Raw genomic sequence first — 13,112 nt, forward strand, 5'->3', positions numbered from 1 at the left:
AGTGTCCAAAGAACCCCACCCAATGTCCCGCACTCTTGCAGAGAATCAATGGGTGACTGCGCAGTCACTATTAAGCTAAGGGCCCGGTGGTGCACTTAGAACTGTAGATACCTGCCGAGCACTCCGGTGCTCGGGTCAGCAACGCTTCACAAAGGGTCAGACGCGTGATGAATCCGTCTGATCCTATCCTGGCGATATTCTCTGTGACCCTCAACGTGGGTCCGAACTCCGTCACTGGAACCGCAGCATCCGCTGAGTCCCTTTCTAACGATACAGCAACGTGACACACCCTGCACTACAGGCCGTCCCTATAGCACAGCATCCTTAAGTGGCTTAAGGGTCACTCTCCTAGGGCCTTCGGGGTTGCCTATCCTATATAGGTAGGTCTTGTACCCACCCTACTCATAATACGGGCCCTGGGCCATGGATCCCCGGACTGGTTACCGCTATGAACCCCCCCCAGTTGCCTCGTACTACGCGCAACGCCGCCCTGGGCTATGGCTCCCCGGATTGGTTACCGCTATGAAACCCCCCCAGTGGCCTCGCCACTCGCGACACGGACCCTGGGCTATGGCTCCCCGGACTGGTTACCGCTATGAAACCCCCCAGCTGTCTCGTGCCACTAATTTACAACAGGACCCTGGGCTATGGCTCCCCGGATTGGTTACCGCTATGAAACCCCCCAGTTGTCCCTATCTTCCCTTCTGTTCCCCAGTGCCAACTAAAGTAAGTGACAGGTTCCCTATCCTGAGGGCTATCCCTGGCAACACTCACACTACTGGGGGACTCAGGGCCATCTTGGGCCAAGGGGGTACTGGCCTAGTACAGGGAGTCCCTCGCTCCTGTACCCTACCTCCTTCCCTTGACTGCTCCTTCCTCTGACTGACAACGTAGCTGCAAGCCCGCCAAATGTATCCACTTGCTCTCCTGGCAGTCCTGCAGCCCTATTGGCTCCTATGAGGCACCTGGTGCCTCCCTCGCTAAGCACTATGGGAATTGTAGTCCCTGGGCGCCTGTAATAACATTGGGGCCGCGTGCGTGCCTTTCCTATGCCTGCACTAGCTCCTAATGGCCGCCGCAATCTCTCCCTACCTCTCGCGCGACTCTCCTGGCTGGCTCCTACACTCGCGCGATCTTCTGCGCATGCGCGACTATCTCGGGCCGCCGGGGACTCTCTGCGCATGCGCGAACCGGCGCAACATGGCGGCGCCCTGTGCAAGAGCCGCCGGAGATCTCCTGCACTCCGGCGAGCTCCCTCCTCGGCCCCCACCCTCCTGAATGGCCGTCGGGTCTGCCGCTTGCCGCTGGCAGTACCCGACAGCGTCCGTGACCACGGAGGCGCCCGGGGGGGTCGCAGGGGGAAAAAGATGACCTGGCTACACTCTCCCCCTGGTGAAAAACCCAACGCCCTCGCTTGGGGAACGACATAACATGGTACAATTTTACACACTGAAAAATGGCATGGCATACCCCGTACACTTAACAGATCGACTGCAACATCCTCAAAACATGGCACATTTTCACACAATGCAAAATTACATGGCATATCACACCCACTATTACCCGAGGCCAGCTGAGTATCAGCTGCTTGCTGAGACCATTTGTGGGGTGCCCCTAACTGATCAGATGGGGGTACCTCACTTTTGCGTCCGTGAGCCTCCCCTGGGTGAATCTCTCGGAAAGCACACTCTGGCGTAACAGTCACTGCTTCAGTGCTACTTCCTCCCCCTGGTGGAAGGAATAGCGCAGTGTCCTTCACACCAACCTTTACTTGATCATCCATGGCCTGGAAGCAGCAGGCCAGGCGGCCAGGACCTTTCCCTCGGTCCACTACGGGACGAATGGGCCGCTTCTTCTTGGGCGCAAAGGAGGCAACTTCTACCAGCTCCTTTGCCACATAGTCCTTGTCCCTACATACGTGCTCAGCTTCCACTGAGAAGCGAGAACTGGACACTGTCTCTTTACTCAAAGTCTCTGCTTCACCTGGCAGGGGGTAAAGAGTAGACACCTTACCCCTGCGGTGATTCTCGGTGGCCAACAGGTCCTCGGGGACGCTGTCAGTTCCCACCTCGGCTGTCTCGGGACCTGCCTCCTGTACTTCTGGGGCAGTCCACTTGCTGTCCTTAAACTCGGGAGCGTTGGATCCCAGTCCTGGGACCATTTGGGTTGGAGCGCACGGGCTCTCACTCAGATCAGGAACCGTAACTCTGGCCTGTTGCACGGCCACCTCCATCGGAGCCTGTGGGGAGCAAGGGGGTTCCTTACCACTCTGCTGGCTTGCGATGGGTTTCTCTTCTTCTGGAACGATAGGCAGTGGGTACTGGTCCACTCGCACTGCAGGACAGCTATCTTCTAGGGGGGACACCTCCGCCAGGACGCGATGTCGAGTGGAACCATTCGCCCAGGTGTCCAGACTTAAGAAGCTATCGTGCTCCGCGGTCACCTGGAGGCTCACACCCAACACCCCTGGGGCAGTCAACTCACCCCTGTCATCGTCAACAGGTACTGATCCCAAGCCTGGGATCGATGGTACCTCTGTAGGCCGGACTGGCCGTGGTAGGGCACACGGGCCCACAGCAGGCTCTGTATGCTGTGATTCCTCTGTCTCCTCTGCTGGTTCGGCATGCTTGGGAACAATAGACTTCAATAACCCCACCCCGCAACACTCACAGGCAGACCACCATGTCAAGGTCTCTCTAGAACAGTCACAAGTGGGGCTAAAACACTGTATGCCCATTTCTCCTTCCACCTCGATGGTCCTGTAGTCGAGGGGTCCCTGAGCCACATTGGCTCCCTGAACATGGGCTTCTTGCAGGCAGGAGCACATAAAGAGAAGAGAATCTACTCCGGGCGCGCTCCAGACCACATACGCATTAGGGTGTATCCCCTTACAGTCTATCTCTGTTTCCTGCTCACTGTGCTCACTCCCCCTGGTGGAATGTAAAGGAGGGGTGTGCTCTATCACTGGATGGCTCTGGCTCTGCACTGAGTCACTCACATTACAGGGGCGGGGCTCTGGTTTTCCCGCCAGTCCCGGATGGTTTTCTGTAACCTTTTTCTGAGCAGCCTGGCAGTCAGAAGCACGTGTGTCATCTTGAGTTGGCGGGAGCCGCCATTTTAGGTGGGACTCACTGTTAGCCTCCCCTGCTGCAGGAGCCTCCATTTTAACTACAGTCCTGTCAACTACACTGCAGCTTTTTGCATAGATCATGAGACAGTCCCCTGCGGAAGACTCGGGGAGTGTTAATACATGGGGAACAGTCTCTAGGCATATGTCATGCGTGGTGCACAGGAGATAGGTAATCCCCTGGCCGTCAGCATCCAGCCTTAAGTCTTTCACCCGGGCAGTGGCCAATTCCGGGCAAGTTCTTACTTGGGCGCGCATAGTGGACAATTGCGTATCATGGGATACTCCGGCCACTACAAACACGCGCCTTGGGGATAATTGCCGCGCTAAGGCCCAGTCATCGACGTCTTGCGGTGACGGCACCGCCATGATGAAAAATATGAATGGGACAATTTGAAAAAAATGAAAACAGGGCACCCCAGGTCTATCTCAGCAGCGCCTCCAAATGTAGCCCTCTTTCCCCCCCCTTAAGTGAGATTGAGGTGGGTAGGTGTGTCTGACTACTTATCAGTGTGGTGCTATACCTGTTTGGCAACCAGGAGAGCTGAGCTTCCGCCACGGGGAACCTGGGGTATGTACTTACACTCGGTGCAGCGCCTCCACTGATGAGGGATCTCAACGGGGTGAGAGTGTGCCCTCACCAGAACAACCATACAGTAAATACACACCGTGTGAATAAACAGTATTTACTGAGCATAAACTGTAACTCCAATAACACCTCTTTGCATAACATCAAAACAATATATCAATAACAGTGCATCACTCTGAATGCATACCATCCCCCCACCCACATGTCCATCATCACCTTCCCCGCAGTCTCTTGAGTGCCCCCAACAATAAAGACCAGTGTGAGTGTGAGGGATAGCGCTTCCCTGTGTTGGGGCCCGGTGGTGCACTTAATATATACTACCTCCCTGACCAGTCCTGGTCAGGAAAATCCTTGGAACTCAGCAGCACCGCACAGTGATCCCACGGCGTGCTGCGCTGCTCTCTGCAGGAATGGATGCACACGCTGCATCCACAGGAAAGGAATCTCCAGCCGGAATGCTCCTTTAACACAGTCTCTGAACACGCTGTCAGACAGTCAGAGGCCGTCAGACAGCATCCCTCTTGCTGCTCTAAATATGGTGAAGGAGTCCCTGTCCTAAGGCCAACCCTATATCATACAGCTTCCTCTGGTGTCATAGGGGACTAACTGGGCCCTGGGGTATACCTCTACCCTAGTCCCTGCATGCAGAATAACTCTCCCTGTAACTTCTGTCGGATCCCAGACTCTGGCAGCTCACCACGTGCAACTGGCACTGGTGATATACACACACTGAACAACTAGCTCCTAACTCACTTATCCTAACGCGCCTGCAGCCGACACACAGCTCTCAGTCAGCCGGCAGACAGTAACACGCGCTGCACACACACTGCACTCAGTACAGGCAGCGTCACATGCAACACTCAACACAGCAACCTGGAACCCTAACACTAACACTAACAGCTACGCACTGCAAACTTCTGGAACGCGTACAGCAACTTGCTGCACACTAGCACTATGCCTTCTTGTCAGGCCTCACAGCACTGCCAGCCGTGATCCTGACAAGACAGCACACACACACGCACTAAGGGCAGCGTCCCTATGTGGGCCGTCCCTCAACACTTACCCACTAACCTGGTGGGGAGTTAGGGCCTTACTTGGGATGTGGGGACCTTACTCAATGCAGGAGCTGCATATGCTCTCTGCACCCTTCCTTCCCTCACAGCTCCCCAGCTCCAACTGACAAACGTGCTGCAGTGCAAACAATGTATCCACTTTCCTTGCCTGGCCTTCCTAAGCCCTATTGGCTCCCTGGTGTCACATGGGGCATACAGAGACTCATGAGACTCGTAGTCCCTGCTCAGAGTCTTCCCTGGTAGGCTAGGGGTTCGCGGGCTTTTGTTACCCTCCACTGCGCGTGTGCAATCTTTCCCGGGCTTTCTCTCTTCTCCCTGAGCTGTCTCTATGCTCGCGCGAGCTATCCCTAGCTCTGGGGCTTTCCCTGCGCCTACGCGTCCACTGCGCATGCGCGAGACGGTCCTTAATGGCGGCGCCCTGCTCTGCGGCCGCCGGGACCTTAGAGACGCGATCGCGGCCTTAGCAACGGCCCGATCGCGTCCCCGGCAACCGGCCGCAGGCAGGGGAAGCCGCGCTGCTCCCTGCTCCAGCCCCCACCCTTGGAAGCAGCCGTCGGGTCTTTCGGCACCCGCGATCGAGCTGCCCAAGGGGAGGGGGGTCTCAAGGAGCTGCGGGAGCTCCAGGCTACATATATATAAATAATAAATAAAAAGATCACTTGTAAGCACATTCACAGGGTTGCAGACCTGTCTAAGAAATGTGAATGTGTCACAAGTGATTATATATATATACACACACACACACACACACACACACACACACACACACACACACACACACACACACACACACACACACACACACACACACACACACACACACACACACACACATATAAAAAATATATAAACACACACATATATCTATATATATCTATATATATCTATATATATATAGATATATATTTATATAATTTATTTGTTAATGTCTCTTTTAAAAAAACAAATAAACAAGAAAAACATTCTACGGGCACAATAAAAAGGATATTTACCAAACTCCACCGGCTGCAAAACTGGAGAAACCAGCGCAAGATTGATCAAATAAAAGGAATCAGGAAGTTTTTTTTTTCATTAATAAATCTATTGTTTGTGGTATATTTATTAATGATTAAAAATGTATCAATTATTAGTTACAGTTATAAAAAAAAAAAAAGGATTTGAGTTGGATTATTTAATATTCTTTAAAGTACATTGCTGTCCTGTGTTTTATTTTCAAACCTTTTGTACATACACATTTAAATCCTTGGAAGAAATTTGCCCTGTATTATCATTACCATGCAGAAGATGAAAGCAAAAAGGTGTCCAAACTGATCAGCTTACTTCCACTAGAGATGTGTGAACGTATCTGAGTTTGTAAACATTTTTTCACCACATTTTAAAATACTTTTTCCATATTTGTATGTTATTACTAGAGCTGGCCTTTTTACCAGGTGCTAAACACACAAGAGTCAAGATAAATGCAACTTGGGATGCCCCTACTCTATTTGATTACCCCCCCTGTATTACTACTGTGAAGCGCTATGTACAATAATGGCGCTATATAAATAAAGACATACAATACATCACAATGGGAACAAGAGCAACAAACAGGAATAGTGGTGGGTGCTGCAAGCAGAAAAAAAACCTAGTCAGGGTAACTGCATATAGAACAGAGAGGTAGCTGAGCCCCCCAAAAGAAATGCAATAATTTATAAAAAGTTCATTTTATTGACTGATTACAGTCACAAACCATCCAAATGGTTTGTGACTGTAATCAGTCAATAAAATGAACTTTTTTTTAATAAAATATTGCATTTCTTTCGGTGTGATCAACTACCCTTCTGTTCTTTATACCAGGGGGTAATGCATATACAGTATTTTGCAAAAGTAAATAAATATTGCATACAATTCTCTCTCAAAAGCCGAGGTAAATCTTTGCGAACGTTATCGACTTTACCATTTTATATATTTTGCGTTTGGCCAAAATCCAATATGCGGTTTTGCCAACCGGAGCACAAATTTGGATGCAGCCACTACCACCATGACAAATCTAAATCTTAACAAGAATACGTCTATTTATTTTTGAAAAAGGTAAGAAAAAAAAATCTGTCCGCTTCTTTTGCAGGTATATTAGTCACTGGCCCCAGGAATAGGCTGTAACTCATTTTAAGCACGACACAACCCCTGCTATGCCAGATGGCACGCAATGCATTAATAGAAGCAGTGACTAGTATTTAGAGTAAAGGATTATTACTACCATGATTTAGAGGACAGTTGCAGACCCGGACAGTTTTTTTTTTTTTTTATGTCTGGTACTTTCATTTGTCACTCATTAATTATAATAAAAAAAAAGTAATTTTTTTTTTTACATTTTTTTTGTTCAGACGGCCTCCTTAGATCATAACTCCCCAATAAAAAAAAGAAATTAACCCTACATCTTGCTCCTTTACATAGAGTTTTACACGAACGTAAAGGTCCATGCTCGCGCTTCAGCCAAACGAATCCACCATGTAATGCCATAAAGTCATGCGCCTTTTCAAATGCAAACTACAAATCATTAACCGCTAATTGGATTATTACACTGTGTCCATTTATTGCCTCTTGGTAGCTTTAACTGCTATCAAATACAAAGGTCATCGAGAGATTGGAAGCCCATAAAGATATATATTTAGATGCTTGAATATTCTCAATGTGGGGGTTGGGATGATCTCTGCCGAGTGGCTCACTAGAATGAAGGAAACCCTGAATAAATAGATGGCCATACATTAAATCCATGTGGCTCAGATGCCTTAAAATAAGATACAGATGCAGCGGCCATTATTTTAAGAAATCACAGTGCCGTTTTCGTGTGCGCTGTACTCCACGCGGCATGAACGCGGCTAATCGCCCCAGGCACACGTGTTTATTGTGGTTGCTTTGTTTGAATTTTATGGATTGTGTACAATTAATTCATTTAATTGCAATGTGTACAGTGCTGTGCTACTGTGCTACTGTGTCAATTTCAGGTGTATAAAAGCCAGAACACTAAAATGCCATTTTATGCACTCGCGTCTTAAGGCGGTACGGTTGGAAGTAATCCCGCGCCATGACGTGGGTATTCCGAGGTATACACCGCGTGATTTGTTAAAATAATGGCCGCTGTATCTGTATGTGTTTTTACATGCGGGGTCAAAAGGGCAGCCCTGCATAGCAAGTATAGGGGAATTGAACCAACTTATAGATATATTTGGCTTCCTTAGAAAGATTCAATTATTTTACTTATTTGCTTTTTGTGTAAAAATTAGTAAACAACCGACAAAGCGCACCGAAAGCTAGTAAATATTAAGGGTGGGCGTTTCCACTGGTGGTTTTTTTTAATATGATAAAAACTCAAAATGCTGCTAACCAGCGATAATGCTAGGAGAGATACCTCACAAAATAGCCACAATTAGTGGACTTGTGCAGAAGGTGATATTTCTTATTATGCACAAGCCTAGAGATGGGAGAATTTTTCTGCCGAATTTGGATCTGCACCAGATCGTCTGGTTCCTTTGGTCCACGCATTTCAGCGGCTCAATCTGAAAAAGAGCGCTTCGTGTTTTGCCGATTTTTTTAATTATTGTTACCAATTCACTCTGCGAATTCTGCACCCCGTGGATGGATTTGTAGAATCCAATCCATGGATTCAGCAATGTGTTGCGGATTCTTATATCCAGGGGCGGATTTTGATGAATCCACGCGGAGAGCAACCGCCAAAAACCCTTTGCGGATTTTACACCGCAAAACGGATTTTGGGGGTAACGTCAACGAAAAGCCTGGGAAACGGATTTGGACGGATTCGATCGTCTCTACCCAAGTCCACCAGTTGTGGCTATTTTGTGAGGTGTCGCTCCCAGTATTATCACTCAAAAGAATCCAAATAAACAGAAATGTTTTGGGCCAACTTTTTCGAAATTTACATTTTGTGCCGGAGTTCGTGCAGATTAAAAAAAAAATTTGTAGCTCGACTGTGACATCCAAACGAACCTTGAAGGTCGCAAAGGGCGAGTTTTCCACTCGCAAACTCAGCAAACTGCCCATACTCAGTAAATATATAATCTCACAATTCTCACTTGCAACAGCTCTATTAAAATAATACATATACAGTACACAGGTATAATTTGCATGTTATTACAACTAGATGTAAGTGACAATTGTGTGTCATTTAAATATTTTAATAGAGCTGTTTTATTTGTCGTCGTTAGCGTGCATTGTTTAGTTTTATGTTTTAACCCTCTGTGAGAAGGGATTGCAAAAAAAATTGCATAAGAGACAAGTGGAGTGTATTCTCTTAGTCATCTACTGTATATCCTTTGAGAATCCAGAAAGCCACAGAATTTTTTTGGGGGTAAAAATGAATACATTTCTCTTTTCTTTGGGTCTGCGTAGTTCAATATATGTTACCTGGCAAGTGTTGTTCCATCTCCCTTGTCTCTTTGGCTAATGATAGCAACGCAGTATAAATAAAACATTACAAAGTAACATAGTCTGGATGTACAATTTACCTGTAAATAGAACGGTTTGCAAACAGTATCATCACAAATTGAAGAAATTAAAAAGAAAAACACCCCAAAGCATTGGATTTCCACGGCGACATGTAACAGTTAAAAACAAATTCATTAAAAACTGTGTTTAGTTGCCTGATCTTTTTGAATAATGTTAATCTGATAACCTTTATTTAACCAATTAAACGTTCTATTTCCACCAGTTCACATCAGTCCTAGGAGGGATTGCCCCGAAAGGCCAAAGACATTATCAGTTGAAGTCTCCTTTAGCACAGATTTGTGGAAGGTTTGCTGAATAGTGGACATTTGGAAAATGGCAACATGGGAATGAAAATATGTGAATAAATAAAGCCACGCGGTGTGCCACTATAACATTCAGTAATTAAACTTCAGTGGGAGGGGGTTATTTACTAGTCTTCCAGCTGTAGAACTGGGGCAAAAAACTGCACCACTGTTACTATGAACAATATTCTAAATCAAAATCAGTTCTTCTTTGATAAATCTGCCGCTGTGTTTTTGCCCCAGTTTTGCTGCTGCAATATTTTAATAAATGACCCCCAAATGTCCCCTGCTGCACCAAATCCACTTACAATTCTGACTTTAGTGTGGCAATAAATAGGTCACAATTCTGACAATGCGGTGTGACACTTTTTATTTGTTGTAGCCCATCTGGCAGTCATAGGGTTAAAGGGTCACATTTGCATGAAATCTGCTGGCAGCTTTTGACAAACCAATTAGCTTACATTTCGCTTTTGAAAATGAGCTACTTTTAAATATTCGCCCAAAATATTCGCCAGGTGAAACCATCCTTCAGATCCCTGGAGTCGAGCACCAAATGAGTTAAATCGCAGCATAACTAGAACAAAAAATCCCATTATTGCTGCAGACAGTTCTGCATGGCACTTAAAGCGTGTGCAAAAATACTAGCAGGCAAGTGAATGAGTTTAATGATTTTAAAATAAGAAGCAATGGCACTGTCAATTATCAACATAATGTTTTTTTCATCATTGCAATCACTTCACCAATAAATCAAATTAGAAAACAAACACACAGAAAAAAAAAAAACACATCAGGAAATGCTCTGTAGGTCTGTCTTACAATGTGTAAGTTATACTTTCCCCAAGTCCTCCTCCTGTTGTGTATTTTGTGATAAGAATGGGATATAAAGATATATGTATTAGCATGACAGTTGTAAGGCAGTGAAACTCATATTGCAATTGCTCCCCCCCCCCCCTAAAGAAAATAAATAATAATAACTAAATAATACATAACAATAATTGGGACAGTCACACAGAGATCAGTAGAAGGGGATGGATGTTGCTCACATGCTGATTCACAATGTCAATGAAAAGGTTTGGTGTTGATCCAATGAGAGGTATCACACAGATTTTTTTAAGAGTACAGTACTTTGCTGCCCTGTGTTTTTTTTTTTTTTTATGAATTAATTTAAATAGTGGGAGGTGTGTGATTCTATTTGCTGGACCTGTATGTCAGAGGGCTAAATCAGACCCATATATAACACACCACCAATTACCTCCTACACTCCGTCCCACCCTTCCCCTCTTCAGAAGCCCATGGAAGAGTTACCTGACCTTCTGCTAATTGCGTGCTCCTCTCTCTCCTTTCCTGGTGGAGAGGAGGTGCTGAAGGAGGGCACATTTGAAAATACACTGAATAGATCAAACACTCATTTGTCCTGTTTGAAGCAGTAAATCCGGAGTGCTTTGTTATGCTAATTCAGTCTGACATCACTCCTGAGATCAAAGCCACTGAGACCAAATAAAAGCAGGTTCTTCAGGCAGAGAGAAGCTAGGCAGCCTCTAGCTGGCAGTATCTTATAGGGAGAACATCAGTCCTGGAACTTCAACTCACACACTCACATACACAGATATTTATTTACCTTCCCAAACTTCCCAACCAGCTTCTTCTGCTATTTTGTCCTCCACACACATTGATTTTTTTTTTTTCCTGCTGACTCTACCTTCCTGTGTTATGGATCTGTATCTACACAGTGTTTGTCCTCATGAAGCTTGTGTTTGAAAGGAGGGATTGAACGCTACACACTTTGTCTTGAGCTTGCCTGGAAGGTAAAAGGGGATCTGGAAGGAGCTATAGGATTCAGGTCCACTGGAAACGTTTCTGGGACTCCTGGCAACATGGTGAGTAATACAGCTGCAGAATTCATCAGTGTTCCCTTTTTTTTTCCCCCAAAGCATTTTATTATTTATTTCTAGATAAAAGAGGACTTTTCAAATGTGAGCACGACTTTTCATAGTTCTCTTACACACACTTTCTAAAGTGATCCTGACTTCTCAAACACACAATGATCCCTTTTGTGCAATACGTTAATTGTGAATTACTTTTAACTACAACAAAATCCAAGGGGGTTCTAGGAATTTGGGAAGTTGTCAGCCATGGATATGGTTAATAATTTAGTTCAGATCCAGTATTTAAAGCTGCTAGTAATAGTTATATAAAATATGGGTTTGTTTCACGTTTACCCTTTATGTACTGTAGGTTTTTATTTTCCTGTAGATTTGATTTGCAATGAATTACAGCATAAGCCATAAATGACTATAATACAATATCTTTTTATATTCCATATATATTCCCTTGCAATTCATTTGTAACTTTCAGATGTAAGTTTAAACATGCATATTTCTACTTATTTTTCCAATGTATTTTTTCCCCTGAACTAATTCTAAAATCTAAACTATTCTTACCGTGTTTATGTACATTCATATATTATGATACATTTCTTGAGGCAAGCTGTGTAGCTATTTAATATATTATTTAAGTTATTACCAAAGGATTTTTGGTTGGAAAGGAATACAAAGCTTTGGATTTGGTATCCATTTAAATATTGAGCAAAAATACAACAAGCAGTGAAAGTGAGAACTGCTGGTGGAGATGGGGTCGGGAGAAGCAAATTAGATGAGGAAGAGCAATAAAGAAAAATAGAAGATAATGGGGAAGAGGACAATAGCTGAAAAAGAACAATACATAGAATGCCAGAGAGAATAATGATTAAAAGGGAAAGACAGTTGTGTCAAGGGAGAAAATAAATCAGGAGAAGTGGTAAAGAAGTGTGGGAAGAAGCTGAGCAGATAAAACTGAAAGACATTCCAAGGAATGAATGGAAATTGAACAAGAAACGTACAATTTATATGTAAAAATTGGAGCTGCACAGAAAGATATGGTAAGGTGGTAAATCGAATTAAACTGAAGAAATGAACAGGACACGCACTGTGTGTGTGTGTGTGTGTGTGTGTGTGTGTGTGTATATATATATATATATGTATATATAAGTGTGTGTTTATGTATATACTGTATACATATTACGTGTGTGTGTGTATGTATATATATATATATATATATATATATATATATATATATATACATATACATATACATACATTACATGTGTATATATCAACAATATTTACATATACACACACGTATATATATATATACACATTATGTGTTATTTTTAACTGTGCATGCAATGCCTTATATATAATGTATAACCCTGTTCACTTAATGTAACTATGTATTTGTAACCATGCATTATTTGTCATAATAACTCTGTGCCCAGGACATTCTTTAAAACGAGAGATAACTCTCAACGTATTACTTCCTAGGAAAACATTTTTATATACATATAAAAAAATGTGTGTATGTGCATGTACTGTACATTGTGTGTGTGTGCATGTGTGTAATTATATATATATATATTATATATATATATATATGTATATAATTTTATATATATATATATATATATATATATATATATATATATATATATACAGCAAACATTA

At 44.3% G+C, this 13,112-nt stretch overlaps 1 protein-coding gene across 1 annotated transcript in view; it reads left to right on the forward strand.

The window, feature by feature from the left end:
* Positions 1 to 10,846: 10,846 nt before the first annotated feature.
* WNT11 (Wnt family member 11) overlaps positions 10,847 to 13,112 on the forward strand; it is a 95,547-nt gene continuing 93,281 nt past the window's right edge. Inside the window, exon 1 of the mRNA XM_075592686.1 lies at positions 10,847 to 11,450. The gene's annotated coding sequence lies outside the window, so the exon portion shown is untranslated. The remainder of the gene's footprint in view (positions 11,451 to 13,112) is intronic.

The sequence above is a fragment of the Ascaphus truei genome, chromosome 3, assembly GCF_040206685.1.
Source record: "Ascaphus truei isolate aAscTru1 chromosome 3, aAscTru1.hap1, whole genome shotgun sequence".
Classification (NCBI taxonomy): domain Eukaryota; kingdom Metazoa; phylum Chordata; class Amphibia; order Anura; family Ascaphidae; genus Ascaphus; species Ascaphus truei.